Genomic DNA, 17,490 nt, shown 5'->3' on the forward strand with positions numbered 1-17,490 from the left:
TATTTTTGCTGAGCAAATGGCAAGATTTCCTTAAAGCAGGATGATAGGAGGGGAAGGGCAGGGAGGGACAGATTGGGAGTTTGGGATTGACATGTACATACTGCTATATTTAAAATGAATAACCAACAAGGACCTAGAATATAGCACAGGGAATTCTGCTCAATATCACGTAACAACCTAAATGGGAAAATAATTTGAAAAAGAATAGATACATGTATACGTATAACTAAATCACTTTGCTGTACACCTGAAACTATCACAATATTGTTAATCAATTATACTCCAATATAAAATAAAAAGTTAAAAAAAAGGGAAGATAGGGATAATCATTAGCCTCCAACTTGCTTGATACTGTAACTTCATAACCATATTTAGTAAAATCTACAGGTTTTTTAATTGCTTTCCATTTTAAGTATTAACTGTTTTCCTCAGAACTTCAAATAAGGTCTCCAGACCAGAAGGCCATGGACGTGGCCTATCAACAAAGAATTAAGTTTTTTGAGAGTTTTTTCATGAATCAGTGTTGAATTCTGTCAAATGCTTTCCTGCATCTACTGAGATTATTGTATAATTTTTATCCTTTATTTCATTAATGTGGTATATCATATTGATTGATTTGTAGATGTTGAACCATCCTTATATCCCTGGAATAAATTTCACTTGGTCATGGTGAATGATCCTTTTAATGTATTGTTGAATTTTTTTCCTAATATTTTGTTGAGGATTTTAGCATCTGTGTTCACCAAGGATATTAGCCTATAATTTTCTTGTGGTGTACTTGTCTGGATTTGGATCAGGGAAATGCTGGCCTTGCTAAATTAGTTTGGAAATGTTCCCTCCTTTTCTATTTCTGAAAGAGTTTGAGAAGGACTGCTATGGATAGAAACTCATGCAGGGTTTCTATGTCATAGTCTGGAAGTAGATTTCTTCTTGTATTATGTTGAGGTACATCCCCTCTACACCCAGTTTGTCACTGCCCTCCATTGATACCAGACAGTCTGGGTCTGCCACAAGTGTGATTCCCAGCTCTGGGACACAACTGTGCACTTTGGGAATAGGGGGAACCTGGGGAAGCCTCCAAACTCGGAGTTGGCAACCAACACTGCAGCAAGGCAGACACAATCCTGTGTTTAGGTTCCAGCTTAAAGATTCTAAAAATATATCCTTGCCTCTAGGGTTTGACTAAGCCTTCTAGCTGGAGGTCAATGCTCTATATTGTGAACCTTCAGTGGACCCTGAAGGATGACTGGGCTGCCCTGAAACTTCATGGGAAATGTGATGACATCATGCAGCTCTCTTGGGCAAGCTGAGCCTGGAGATCTCCTTCTACAGCAGGTGGCAAAACTCCATCTTCTGCCAGACAACTGCCCTGTATGTGGATGAAGAAGAAGTTGTACAGAAGCAGAGAGGAGGCTCTGCCTGGGGAACAGGGCCCCCCACCTGTCAGCCCCCATTCTAGGGAGCTAGTTTGGCAGAGGCTGCACCAAATGCACAAAAAGAAAGAAAGTAACATAACCTCATGTTTGATGAAGAAAAACAATGGGAAATTTCCATATGGCAAGAACTATCATTCACAGGCAAGTATTATCTTGAAGCCCAGGGTTACCCTCATAGGATCTACTAAGAAATCTTTGAGGGTGACACTACCATTGTGATGTTTTAAGTTACTTGTCTCTGCTTGTAGAGAAACCCGTTGCACTGCTATGATTGTCCTCTGATATGGGTTTGACTGTTGAAGACACTTCCCACCTATGTAGGCTCTATAAAAGGAGGTAGCTGTGACACCTTTCTGTGAGAAGACAACACAGGAGTTTATTCCAGACCTGGCTGGCCAAGAGGAGCACATTAATCATTCACTGGGCTAGTCTCAGGAACTTCAATGTTATTTCTACTACTTCTTGTTAAAAATGTTAACTTTATAGAAAATTATTTTCTGTATTTGGTATGTGACAAAGGGTTGGTTTTGAGTCTTGGCTCTAAGCAGATCTTTTTATTCTTCTTAAACATTTCTGCACTGTCAGAAAAAAAAAAAAAAAAAAAAAGTGTAGAGCATACCTCTCTATACCAAGCTGGGAATAGAATGAATACTTCAACATAATAAAAACCATATGACAAGCCTGCAGTTAATATCATTTTTAATAGTGAAAAGCTGGAAGCTTTTCCTCCAAGATAAGGAAAAAGAAAAGATGTATGCTCTTGCCACTTTTATTCAACATAGTACTGGATTTATGAGCCGGAGCAATTAGGCAACACAGAGAAACAAAAGAAATCTAAATTGGAAAGGAAGAACTAAAACTGTTTCTATTTGCAGATGACATGATACTGCATGTAGAGAAAACACTAAAGACTCCACACACACACACACACACACACACACACACACACACACACACAAAATAGTAGAACTAATCAACAAATTCACTAAAGTTGAAGGAGACAAGATAAATATATAGAAATCAGTTGTATTTCTATACACCAATAATAAATTATCAGAAAGATAAATTAAGAAAACAACCCCATTTATAATTGCAGCAAAAAGAATAAAATACCTAGGAATAAATTTAACCAAGGTGGTGAAAAACTTGTTTACTGAAAACTGTAAGACATTGATGAAGAAATCGAAAAAGACTCAAATTAATGTAAAGATATTCCACACTTGTGGATTAGAATTAATATTGTTAAAACATCCACACTACCCAAAACAATCTACAGATTCAAACATAGATGAGGATAACAATCTCAATCAAAATTCCAATGGTATTTTTCACAGAAATAGAACAAACAATTCTAAAATTTATATGGAACCACAAAAGACCCCGAATAGCAAACGCAATCTTGAGAAAGAAGAACAAAGCTAGAGGCATCGTACTCCCTAATTTCAAACTACACTACAAAGCTATAGTAATCAAAGCAATATGGTATTGGTATAAAAACAGTTACATAGATCAATGTAACAGACTAGAGACTCCAGAAATAAGCCCACACATAAACTGTCAATAAATTTATGATAAAGGAGCCAAGAATATAAAATGGGAAATAGATAATCTCTTCAATAAATGGTATTGGGAAAACTGAAAAGCCACATGAAAAAGAATGAAACTAGACCCCTATCTTACATCACACACAAAAATCAACTCAAAATGGCTTAAAGATTTGAATGTAAGGCCTCAAACCATAAAACTCCTAGAAAAAAGCATAGAGGGTAAGTTCCTTGACATTAGTCTAAGCAATGAGTTTTTGATTTGACACCCAAAGCAAAGACAACAAAAATAAACAAGTAAGACTACATCAAACTAAAAAACTTCTGCATAGCAAAGAAAACAAACAACAAAATAAAAAGATTACTGAATGGGAGAAAAATATCAGCAAACATGTAAGTGATAAGGGGTTAATATCCAAAATATATAAAGAATTAATGCAGTTCAATAGAAAAACAAAACAAAAACAGACAGTCCAATTAAAAAATGGGCAAATGATCTGAATAGGCATTTTTTTTCCAAAAAAGACATATGAATGGCCAACAGGTACATGAAAAGGTGCCCAATAACACTAATCACCAGGAAAACACAAATCAAAACCACAATGAGATATCACCTCACTGAAACCTGTAACACATGTTGATGAAGATGAGAAAAGGGAACTCTTGTACACTGTTGGTGAGAATGTAAATTGGTTCAGCCTGTCTGGAAAGTAATATGGAGATTCTTCAAAATATTAAAAATAGAACTACCATAGGATCCAGCAATTCCACTTCTGGCTATATATCATAAGGAAATGAAAACAAGTTATCTGCACTCCCATGTTCCCTGCAGCATTATTCACAATTGCCAAGATATGGAAGCCACTATGTGTCCATCAATGGGTGAATAGATAAAGAAGATAGGTAGAGTCAGCAGCCATCTTGGTTATCAGATTGGCTGTCGCAGTATCACAGAGCTTGTGTTCAAATAACCCTCATTTACTAAATAACAGCACCAAAACACTAGAATAGTGATTCTGGTAATTCGAATACGTCAAAAAGAAGTTGTAAAGTGCTTCCTTTAAGTGAAAAGGTGAGGTAATAAGGAAACAGAAATAATATGACACGGTTGCTAAGACCTAAGGAGTTTCCTACCCAAAAACTCTGAATGAAGCTTATAGTTTCTCTTCTGATCAGGGTGGCTGTGGGGCTGACAGGGTCTTGGTGCTCTGGCCAGGTGTCAGACCTGTGTCCCTGAGGTGGGAGAGCCGAGTTCAGGACATTGGTGCAGCAGAGACCTCCTGGTTCCATGTAATATCAAATGGCGAAAGATCTCCCAGAGACCTTCATCTCAATGCTAAGATCTGGCTCCACTCAACAACCAGCAAGCTCCAGTGCTGGACACCCTATGCCAAATGACTAGCAAGACAGGAACACAACAGCATCCATTAAAAGAGAGGCAGCCTAAAATAATAATAAGGTCACAGACACCCCAAAACACACCAGCAGATGCAGTCCTGCCCACCAGAAAGACAAGATCGAGCCTCATGCAACAGAATACAGGCACCAGTCCCCTCCACCAGGAAGCCTACACAACCCACTGAATCAACCTTAGCCACTGGGGGCAGACAACAAAAACAACAGGAACTACGAACATGCAGCCTGCAAAAAGGAGACCCAAAACACACTAAGTTAAGCAAAATGAGAAGACAGAGAAACACACAGCACATGAAGGAGCAAGGTAAAAACCCACCAGCTCAAACAAATAAGAGGAAATAGGCAGTCTACCTTAAAAAGAATTAAGGGTAATGATAGTAAAGATGATCCAAAATCTTGGAAATAGAATGGAGAAAATACAGGAAACATTTAACAAGGACCTAGGAGAACAAAAGAGCAAACAAACAATGATGAACAACACAATAAATGAAATATAAAATTCTCAGGAAGGAATCAATAGCAGAATAACTGAGGCAGAAGAACATATAAGTGACCTGGAAGATAAAAGAGTGGAAATAACTACCACAGAGCACAATAAAGAAAAAAGAATGAAAAGAATTGAGGACAGTCTCAGAGACCTCAGGGACAACATTAAATTCACCAACATTCGACTTATAGGGGTCCCAGAAGAAGAAGAGAAAAAGAAAGGGAATGAGAAAATATTTGAAGAGATTATAGTTGAAAACTTCCCTAATATGGGAAAGGAAATAGTTAATCAAGTCCAGGAAGCACAGAGAGTCCCATACAGGATAAATCCACAGAGAAACACGCCAAGACACATATTAATCAAACTGTCAACTTAAATACAAAGAAAATATATTAAAAGCAGCAAGGGAAAAACAACAACTAACATACAAGGGAATCCCCATAAGGTTAACAGCTGATCTTTCAGCAGAAACTCTGCAAGCCAAGAGGGAGTGGCAGGACATATTTAAAGTGATGAAAGGAAAAAACCTACACGATTACTCTACTCAGCAAGGAACTCATTCAGATTTGATGGAGAAATTAAAACCTTTACAGACAAGCAAAAGCTAAGAGAATTCAGCACCACCAAATAATCTCTACAACAAATGCTAAAGGAACTTCTCTAGGCAGGAAACACAAGAGAAGGAAAACACCTACAATAACAAACCCCAAACAATTAAGAAAATGGTGATAGGGACATACATATTGATAACTACCTTATAGGTAAATGGATTAAATGATCCAACCAAAAGACATATACTGGCTGAATGCATACAAAAAAGAGACCCATATATATGCTGCCTACAAGAGACCCATTTCAGACCTAGGGACACATACAGACAGAAAGTAAGGGGATGAAAAAAGATATTCCACGCAAATCGAAATCAAAAGAAAGTTGGAATAACAGTCAGTCCTCATATCAGACAAAATAGACTTTAATATAAAGACTATTATACGAGACAAAGAAGGATACTACCTAATGATCAAGGGATCACTCCAAGAAAAAGATATACAATTGTAAATATTTATGCACCCAACATACGAGCAACTCAATACATAAGGCAAATTCTAACAGCCATAAATGGGGAAATTGACAGTAACACAATCATAGTGGGGACTTTAACACCCCACTTTCACCAACAGACAGATCATCCAAAATGAAAATAGATAAGGTAACACAAACTTTAAATGACAAATTGAACAATATGGACTTGATATTTATAGGCCATTCCATCCAAAAACAACAGAATACACTTTCTTCTCAAGTGTTCATGGAACATTCTCCAGGATAGATCATATCTTGGGTCACAAATCAAGCCTTTGTAAATTTAAGAAAATTGAAATCATATCAAGTATCTTTTCTGATGACTACACTATGAGATTAGACATCAATTGTAGGGAAAAATCTGTAAAAAATACAAACATATGGAGGCTAAACAATACATTACTAAATAACCAAGAGATCACTGAAGAAAACAAGGAGGAAATCAAAAAACACCTGGAAAAAAATGACAATGAAAACATGATGACCCAAAACCTATGGGATATAGCAAAAGCAGTTCTAAGAGGGAATTTTATAGCAATACAATCCTACCTCGAGAAACAAGAAACATCTCAAATAAACAGCCTTAGCTTACACCTAAAGCAATTAGAGAAAGAAGAACAGAAAACGCCAAAGTTAGCAGAAGGAAAGAAATCATAAAGATCAGATCAGAAATAAATGAAAAAGAAATGAAGGAAACAATAGCAAAGATCAATAAAACTAAAAGCTGGTTCTTTGAGAAGATAAAGAAAATTGATAAACCATTAGCAAGACTCATCAAGAAACAAAGGGAGAAGACTTAAATCAACAGAATTAGAAATGAAAAATAAGTAACAACTGACACTGCAGAAATACAATGGATAATGAGAGATTACTACAAGCAAATATATGCCAATAAAATGGACATCCTGGAAAAAATGGACAATTCTTAGAAAAGCACAACCTTCTGAGAGTGAACCAGGAAGAAATAGAAAATATGAACACACCAATCACAAGCATTGAAATTGAGACTGTGATTAAAAATCTTCCAAGAGACAAAAGCCCAGGACCAGATGGCTTCACATTGAATTCTATCAAACATTTAGAGAAGAGCTAACACCCATCCTTCTCAAACTTACAAAATGTAGCAGAGGGAGGAACACTCCCAAACTCATTCTATGAGGCCACCATTACCCTGATACCAAAACCAGACAAAGATGTCACAAAGTAAGGAAACTACAGGCCAATATCACTGATGAAAAAGGATGCAAAAATCCTCAACAGAATACTAGCAAGAAGAATCCAACAGCACATTAAAAGGATCATACACCATGATGAAGTGGGGTTTATCCCAAGAATGCAAGGATTCTTCAATATATGCAAATCTAACAATGTGATAAATCATATTAAGAAATTGAAGGAGAAAAACCATATGATCATCTCAATAGATGCAGAAAAAACTTTTTATAAAATTCAACACCGATTTATGATAAAAACCCTCCAGAATGTAGGAATTGAGGTATGTTGAGGAACCTACCTCAACATAATAAAGGACATATGCCATATGGCCATATGACATAAGGCCATATGACAAACCCACAGCCAACATCATTCTCAATGGTGAAAACTTGAAACCATTTCCTCCAAGATCAGGAACAAGACAAGGTTGCACACTCTCACCACTATTACTATTATTGAACATAGTTGTGGAAGTTTTAGCCACAGTCAACAGAGAAGAAAAATAAATAAAAGGAGTCCAAATCAGAAAAGCAGAAGTAAAGCTGTCACTGTTTGCAGATGACATGATACTATACATAGACAATCCTAAGGATGCTACCAGAAAACTACTAGAGCTAATCAATGAATTTGGTAAAGTAGCAGGGTACAAAATTAATTCACAGAAATCTCTTGCATTCCTATACACTAATGATGAAAAATCTGAAAGAGAAATTAAGGAAACACTGCCATTTACCATTGCAACAAAAGGAATAAAATACCTAGGACCAAACCTACATAAGGAAACAAAAGACCTGGATGCAGAAAACTATAAGACACTGATTCAAGAAATTAAAGATGATACAAATAAATGGAGAGATATACCATGTTCTTGGATTGGAAGAATCAACATTGTGAAAATGACCATAAAACCCAAAGCAATCTACAGATTCAATGCAATTCCTATCAAACTGTCAATGGCACTTTTCACAGAACTGGAACTAAAAATTTCACAATTTGTATGGAAACACAAAAGACCCCGAATAGCCAAAGCAATCTTGAGAAAAAAATAAATGGAGCTGGAGGAATCATTCTCCCAGACTTCAGACTATACTACAAAGTGACAGTAATCAAGACAGTATGGTACTGGCACAAAAAACAGAAATATAGATCAATGGAACAGGATAGAAAGCCCAGAGATAAACTCACACACCTATGGTCACCTTATTTTTGATAAAGGAGGCAAGAATATACAATGGAGAAAAGACAGCCTCTTTAATAAGTGGTGCTGGGAAAACTGGACAGCTACAGGTAAAAGAATGAAATTAGAACACTCCCTAACACCATACACAAAAATAAACTCAAAATAGATTAAAGACCTAAATGTAAGACCAGAAACTATAAAACTCTTAGAGGAAACATAGGCAGAACACTTTATGACATAGATCACAGCAAGATCCTTTTTGACCTACCCCCTAGAGAAATGGAAATAAAAACAAAAATAAATAAATGAAACCTAATGAAACTTAAAAGCTTTTGCACAGCAAAGGAAACCATAAACAAGACCAAAAGACAACCCTCAGAATGGGAGAAAATATTTACCAATGAACCAACTGACAAAGGATTAATCTCCAAAATTTACAAGCAGCTCATTCTGCTCAATATCAAAAAAACAAACAACCCAATCCAAAAATGGGCAGAAGACCTAAATAGACATTTCTCCAAAGATAAACAGATTGCCAACAAATACATGAAAGAATGCTCAACTTCATTAATCATTAGAGAAATGCAAATCAAAACTACAATGAGGTTATCACCTCACATCAGTCAGAATGGCCATCATCAAAAAATATAGAAACAATAAATTCTGGAGAGGGTGTGGAGAAAAGGGAACCCTATGCACTGTTGGTGGGAATGTAGATTGATACAGCCACTATGGAGAACAGTATGGAGGATCCTTAAAAAAACTAAAAATAGAACCCAGCAATCCCACTACAGAGCATATACACTGAGAAAACCATAATTCAAAAAGAGTCATGTACAACAATGTTCATTGCAGCTCTATTTACAATAGCCAGGACATGCAAACAACCTAAGTGTCCATCAACAGATGAATGGATAAAGATGTGGCACATATATACAATGGAATATTACTCATGTAAAATAGAAACAAAATTGAGTTATTTGTAGTGAGGTGGATGGACCTAGAGCCTGTCATACAAAGTGAAGTAAGTCAGAAAGAGAAAAACAAATACTGTATGCTACCACATATATATGGAATGTAAGAAAAAAAAAAAAAAGTTTCTGAAGAACCTAGAGGCAGACAGGAAAAAAGACAGAGACATAGAGAATGAACTTGAGGACACGGGAAGGGGGAAGGGTAAGCTGGAACGAAGTGAGAGAGTGGCATGGACATATATACACTACCAAATGTAAAATAGCTAGTGGGAAGCAGCCACATAGCACAGGGAGATCAGCTCGGTGCTTTGTGACCACCTAGAGGAGTGGGATAGGGAGGGTGGGAAGGAGATGCAAGAGGGAGGAGATATGGGGATATATGTATACGTATAGCTGATTTTCTTTGTTATACAGCAGAAACTAACACACTATTGTAAAGCAATTATACTCCAATAAAGATGCTATTTTTTAAAAAGAAGTTATGGTATATATTCAAAATGATATACTATTCAGCCACAAGAAAGAAATCCTGATTTGCGACAACACATATGGACTTTGAGAGTGCTATGCTAAGTGAAATCAGACAGAGAAAATCAAGTACTGCATGATATTAATTATGTGTGGAATTTTAAAACGTCAAAATCTTAGAAGCAAAAATATAAAAGTATTTGGCCAGGGACTGGGAGTTGGGAGAAACAGGTTGGTAAAAGGGTCCCAACTATCAGCGGTAAGATGAATAAGGTCAGAGGATCTAGTGTAAAACATGGTGAGTAGAGGTGATAAGATGAAATTGTGTAACAAAATCGATAAGAGAGTAGAACTTTAATGTTTTTGCAAACACACACACACAATAAATACGTGAAGTGATGGATGTGTTAATTAGCTAGATGGGAGAAATATTTTCACAATGTATGCATATATCAAATCACCATGATGTACAGTTTAAATATTGTATGATTTTATATGTCAATTAAATCTCAATAACACTGAATTTTTTTTTAAGATTTAAAAAAACTGAACATTATGGAGTAATCTAAATTCATTAATCAAGGCTTTTGTTTTCATATTAGTTGGTGCAATATTGTCAGTAAATCAGTAAAATAAAAATTTAAATCATATAGAGGCTTTGTTCAATTAATATCTGAGATAAACCAAAAATGATGTTTTTATCATTTTTAATCTCAGAAGTAATGTCTTTAAAATGAACATAGTTGAATCTGGAGAGAGAATATTTTTGTTGAAATATGCAGAGCTGAGGTCTTCCTCAGTTTAAAGTACAGAGTTATGTATAAATAAACTATTTTATTATCTCAATATCTCCATTAGGCATTTTTAAACGGATAAACATGTAACATCTAAAAGAAATATCTGATATGTCAACAGTGTTGCTTTAATTTGAAGAAAGCCTCTTTCTTCCTAGAAGCTCTGCTGTGTCATCTCTAACAGTTGATTGACTGTTATCCTTAAACTCATAGTTTTGTTCTTTGAATGCATCAGAATTTTCTTACATGATCTTTATGCTGTCATATCTTAGGTGTGAGGTTATGATTAAAAATTCAGAGAATTCAGATTTCCTTTGGAGTTTGTAGGTTAACCTATTTGTTATACAAAAGGTCATACGAAAGTTGATTGATACTGTGGATTTTCTTCAAATCAAAGAGCCGATGTAAAGAGCGAGCTATGGTTAGTACTAAGGTGTTTTGATCTAAGTACAATTTTTCAGTCACACTGGCCTTTTCATTCTTAATCCTTACAAGTAGATACATGATAAATTTTAACTAATACCAACAGAAAATAGGTTATAAATTAAATATTTCAATTAACAGATAGTTTTTGTAAGTTATGGGTAACAATATTTTTAAGGCTTTAGCATAGTTTTGTCAATAGATCTTTCTGTGATAATGGAAATGTTTTATATATATATGGTGCCCCATATAGTAACCAAAATCCACCTGTAACTATTGAGTTCTTGAACTATGTCTACTGTAACTAAGAAATTGAATTTTTAAATTTATTTAATTTTACATAACTGAAACAAATAATTACATATGGCTAATGGATACTGTATCAGACAGCAAAATTTTAAAATATAGAAACACTGACTAAATTATCTTGAATAGTCACTGTACTTTATGGACATCATTATAAGATTGCTGATTGATATTTACAGTAATAAGATGATATTTAGAAACACAGTCTTTATGTTTCTGTAGAAACATATAACATATGTTCACATGCTCATGTCTCTATGACTGTATAGATATCGACTCAACTATATACACCAGACTCCTAATGCAAATAATGGTTCTGCATTTGAATAAAGGAATACTAAGAGCATTCGTTAATTGAATTTGCTGTCATATTTGTTTCAGGAATGTTGTTTATAGCATTACCTTTATAAAAATCCATGGAACAAAATTTTCATTTGTTCTTAATGCCAGGAAAAGCGATGAAGTAAATAATTTATCATACATCTCTCCTTTTTTTTTCTGGCTTCCAGGAAGATGAATCTAAATTTGTGTAGTCACTGATAACAAATTTCTAGATAATAAATTTACCACTGACTTTGAACTGAGTTTTCCTATTTTTATTTTCACGTGTCTTAGTTTTATCTATTTATTCCTCTTTTTACGAATCTTATTATACTTCATATAAGAAGGTATACAAATAGCCATAAGTACATAGGAAGTTCTAAATTTCATTAATAATTATGAAAATACATTTTCAAATCACAATGAGATATCACGACACATCTACAAGAATGGTGAATACTAAATAAACATGAAAGAAAGAAAGAAAGAAAGAAAGAAAGAAAGAAAGAAAGAAAGAAAGAAAGAAAGAAAGAAAGAAAGAAAGAAAGAAAGAAAGAAAGAAAGAAAGGAAGAAAGAGACAGAGAGGGAGGGAAGGAGGAAGGAAAGAATGAAGGAAGGAAGGAAGGAAGTGGGGAGGGAGGGAAGGAAAGCAAGGAAAGGAAGGGAAATTTGGCAATATCAAGGTTCAGCCAGAATGTCAAAACAAGAACAACTGAAATTCCCATACACTGCTGGTAGAAGTATAAATTTATATAAAGCTGAAAATACGCATACCTGTGACTCAATAATTCTAACTCTGATAGATAATATCAACAGAAATGCAACACGTGTGCACCAAAAAGCATGTACCAAATGTTCACTGCTCTATTATTTATAACAGCCACCATGCTGAACATGAACCACTTCATGTTCAACAATGGTAGAATTGATAAATAAATTATTTATTGTATATTCATAGAAATGATGCTACAAAGCAAGGAATATTATTGAATTACTTCTATCAAAAACATACTGTTGAGTGAGGGAATCCAGAAACAAAAGAATACATACTTTATGAATCCATTCATATAAACTTCAATCAGGCAAAATTTACCTTTGGTGTTAAAGTCAGGTTATGGTTACTTTTGGGGAAGAGAGGAATAGTGATTGGGTGAAAGCACAGAGAGATTTTTAGGGTGCTTGCATGTTTTGTTACCTGATTTGGGAGGTGATTAGACAGTGTATCTCATTTATGGAAATTCATAGAGATATACACTTAACATTTGAGCAATTTTCTGTCTGTATGTGACACAAAATAATCAAGTTTACCTTAAAAATTATATTACTTAACACGTATTTATGTGTCATAGTCCACATACTCTTAGAAGAGAGTCAATAAATAAATATATACATTGAAATAATTAGTGAGAAGTGGTAGACTGAAAAGCCTAAGGAAATTATTTTATCAAGGGCTAAAATTGCCATTTTTCATCATATAAACTCGTGGTGTGTATGGTGCACATTTTAGATATCATATTGTTTAAAGTGAATTATGATTTCTTAATATTTCTAACACATCATATATATTGTATTATAGTATGGAATAAAAATAAGAACATGAAAAGTAATAGTTTCAGAAATTCAGTTCACAAAACGTTAGTTTTTATGTTTTTATAGTAGTATTCTACTTTGAAGGTTAAAAGGGAAAGTCAGTCTTAGAAATATTACTTATCTTCAAGCTATGAAGTCACTAACAAGGACAAAACTATGTTAAAAAAAACCTGTGACAGAAATACTCGTTAGCAATTCGATATGGGTATAGTTTGCATATATTATAATTACCTAGTATTTATAAACTCTATATTAATTTTTACTTTTCTTTTGGCTATATGCCTGCTTTTCTTAAATTGATTTATTAATGTCCAAGGTTGCTGTGCAGTTTTATCCTTTTAGCAATAATAGATGCAATATATCACAAAAACAAATTTTTAAGAGAACATCATTAGAGTGATATAGCACTAGTAATAAACCCCTTCACACTTGGATGAACTTAAATCAGTTTCTCTTTATTGATTTTTAGTCATAACATAATTTTAAAGTTCAACTCAGTTAATAAAAAAAGATTTGCCTTAGTGTTATGGGCAAAATACTTGTGTTGTAAGTTCCCACTTCATTTGTGGAAGACTGGTATAGTTGTATCATATATAGAGCTTGGTTAGATATAGCAATGAGAAGATTATTTTATGATAATGTTTATGTGTAATATCTTTTCCTCCCTCTTTTATTGATATGAATCCTTCAACTCATCCTTATCATGATAGAATCCAATGACTACAAAGTGAACATTTATTTCCTCTTGCCTTCGATTTGTATATATTTGTGAGGGTGTGTGTGTGTGTGTGAAAGATGTTGTGAAGATAGTGAATCTGTTTAAATGATTCATTTTATCATGAGAATATTTTAATTATTTTTACTAATAATGTGATAATTTTCTTTAGAACACTATATGTTATTTCTTTATGTAGGATTGCCAGTCCTATATAGAGAGTAGACTGGTTTTCAATCTTGTAATTCATTCATTAAACTAGTTTCAAAAATCAATTAATCTAACCTTTTTTTTTTTGTGTGTGTGGTACGTGGGCCTCTCTAACCTGTTTTTAACACTTTGAATCACAGACTTTATGAAGGGTCTATTCCACCAGGAGAATTAGTATCTTCATCCAGAATTAAGTAATCAATTGTAAGTAAAAAGGTTTAAAAAAAAAAAATTAAGTTGCATATGAACACAAATAAGGATGTTAAAGTTTTCTTTATTGCTATTCTTCTTGTAAATTGTATATACCATAATGGTTCTCATTTTTCCCCACTGCAACATAACAAATTACATATACTACATGACTCCCTGGATTCATTCAGATATGGTTCACAGTATTTATAAAATGCTCAGTTATCTACCAATCCTTTCTGACCTTTAGTTTTTTTGCACAAGGAAACCAATCAGAATGCAAGACAGCAAAAGTTCACACTTTTATAACATATCCATTCCATATTTTTTAAAAAGTAAATTATTCACATATAAACTAAACTGCTTTAGTTTTAACATGTTATATAATATTTTTCACATGTATGTGTTAAGACTGTAAATCAAAACAGTTGGTCCATAACACGTTGAGCACACACTAAAGAGAAAGGCAGCATCAGACAATTAGCAATCAACGGCTTAAGGAAAATTAAAGGATAATGTTGTTATTAGCTTGAATGATAAAGTATAATTTTCATTGACCCTTGATTCTGACAGCAAGAAAGGCAATAGATACTTGCTCTATTCTGTAGCAGCCTAAAAAAGATAAGCTCTATATTTTAATGTATCTAGAGATAAAGGAGTCCTCTATGGAGTTGACCAGAGCCAAAATCCAAAATACATATACATCTCCAACATCTCTCTGTCACCACTCATCTAAGCTCCTGACATCTTTGCGAATTCAAATGTTATCTAACCTTTAAAAGTCAGTTTAAATGTGTTCACTCATTCAGCAAATATTTATTGAGCTAGGCATCCTGTATTAGAAATATAAAGGAAAAAATAAGACACAAAACTCCTTCTTCAGTTAAAAGGGCAGACAATCTAATTTGAAGCAGACATGGGAATAATTTGTTAGTATAGTAAAAACATGTCTACGGAGGGTGGTCAGGGTGAGGTTAAGCAGGCAACAAACATCTGAGTATGAATTTGTAAAGGAAAAAGAAGGGAGCTACCCCATTTCCTCACAGTGACAACCATGTTGTCATCAGAACACATCAAGAACTGTTAGAGGTAGTTTAACAGAGCCATTAAAACATAAGCTTCAGAATCATAAAGAACTAGGTTCAGATTCAACTGAAGACACCTGCCACGTTGCTAAGGTTGGATAATTTTCTTAATATACTTAAGCTTTCATATCTTAATCTATAAAATGACACTACTACAGTTTTTGTGAAGAGGGGATGAAATAATATGTGTAAAGCACCTAGGTCCTAGGACATAATCAATGCTCAATAAAGCACAGATTTCTTCTGCTGCACTTGCATCTGAATATAGTATTTTGAGCCAGTGTGCATCATGACCACAAAAAAAGATTAATGTCTACTTGTAAATAAACTAAGAAAAAGTTTATAAACTATTTGCTGAATGTCTAATACTATCTGCTTGCCTCTACATCACACAACATAATTATTAACAAAATTAACATAACAGAAATGAAATAGTTGTTTGCTGCAATATCGAAATGCATTGCTGATGAGATCTGCATTAGAAATATTGGCATAAAACCTTTTTTAAATTGCACATAAATACAGGACCTACTTTGAGTTTCATTTGGTAAAAATTTCAGTTCTGTGTGGCTTTAACTAATAACATCTGAAGTACAAATTAAAGTTTTTCTATACGGAGGCTTATCCAGAAAATTACAGGAAATTTAATCCTTCCATAATATATGAGAAAGAGAATTTTTTTCCCCCAAAACACTAACTCTATTCTTCTAACAGTAAAACATTATCTTGGCTACAGCATTCATCCTTTTGTCTATTTGTTTGTTTGCTTATTTATTTTAAGGACCCCAAGATGGTAAGCCAATAAGAAAACAGAGGGCAAAGTCAGGCCATGTTCTCATGAGATTTAAGTCTGTGAGAGAACATCTAGAATTAATAACGTGTGAACCTGGAGCTAGTCAACCAGCTAATTGCCTTCAACAATGTTCATCATTAATCCAGATATTGCCATTCTACTTTAGTTAAATATGGAATTTCACATTGGCAAGAGAGCGGCTACAGTACTACTCATATCTCACTAAAGGTTGACTGCCTTCTTCCACCATATGCCAATGGCTCATGCTGGCATATGTTAATATTGTGGTATATATGCTGGTAATCTAGGTTCACGTGCCTCGATGAAAGACCTACACAAATTTACACTTAATATGTAGAATGAGATATTCAAAATTCTGAAATATAGTCATGTTCACTATTTTAAAAATCTCAACACCTTTTTTTTAAGCTCAGCGTATTTCCTAGAACTTTCATTCTGCAATGTTGTATGCCACTTTTTTAACCACTCAAGTGTAATCATCTCAAACAAACACACATGTACTCCCTGTGGAGTGCAGGAAACACACAGTATGAGTCCTACTAAAATCCACTCCTTTTTGTGATTTCAAAAATATTATAAAACAGTATTATTTTCTGACGTTAAAGAAGGGAGACTTTTAGAATCACAAAATCATGAAGGGTCAAGGTTTAGAAATTATATAGTCCAACCCCTTAATGTTTAAAACAAGAAGAATCAGACTCAAAGAATTTATGACCTTAAACAACTGGTCAGTGATGAAGCTAAGACCGTTTCTTATTTTGTCCTCTTACATTATTGTACTTCCAAAAAGTATATACATATAAACTACAAATGGTAGGGTAGGGTTTTCATGAAGCTTTTTCATAGCAGTCAGTAAAAAGGTGACACAGTCACCTTTATATTGTAATTCTGATACACACACATATACATAACACTTTTAAAAGCTAAATAAGCCTGTCAAAAAGATCTAAAATATAACATTCTTCAGAATCTCTCAATAGATATTCTTCAATAAATTAAAGATTATGTCTTTAGCAATTCCCTCAGTTTGAGATTGACAAGATATGTTGTGATTCCAAGGAGTCCACTTTTTTAATCACATTTTTTCTATTTGTGTTGGTTAGATTCAGAATAGCTATGTTTGAAGGAAAGAGTAAGAATTTAATTATTTATACTAGCCTTGCCTGAAGCATTCTTCTACCACTTACTGACCCTCCCTAGAAGCTATAAAGACCCAATGGGCAACTATATCATATATCT

General features: G+C 34.1%; 1 protein-coding gene and 1 pseudogene across 7 annotated transcripts in view; one reads left to right on the plus strand and one right to left on the minus strand.

The window, feature by feature from the left end:
- LOC136793662 (NAD-dependent protein deacetylase sirtuin-7 pseudogene) overlaps window positions 1-1,515 on the plus strand; it is a 30,735-nt pseudogene extending 29,220 nt beyond the window's left edge.
- Window positions 1-17,490, minus strand: part of ERBB4 (erb-b2 receptor tyrosine kinase 4) — a 1,132,189-nt gene that overhangs the window by 777,389 nt on the left and 337,310 nt on the right. The window lies entirely within an intron of this gene.

This window comes from Kogia breviceps, chromosome 2 (genome assembly GCF_026419965.1).
Source record: "Kogia breviceps isolate mKogBre1 chromosome 2, mKogBre1 haplotype 1, whole genome shotgun sequence".
In the NCBI taxonomy this organism is placed as follows: Eukaryota; Metazoa; Chordata; class Mammalia; order Artiodactyla; family Physeteridae; genus Kogia; species Kogia breviceps.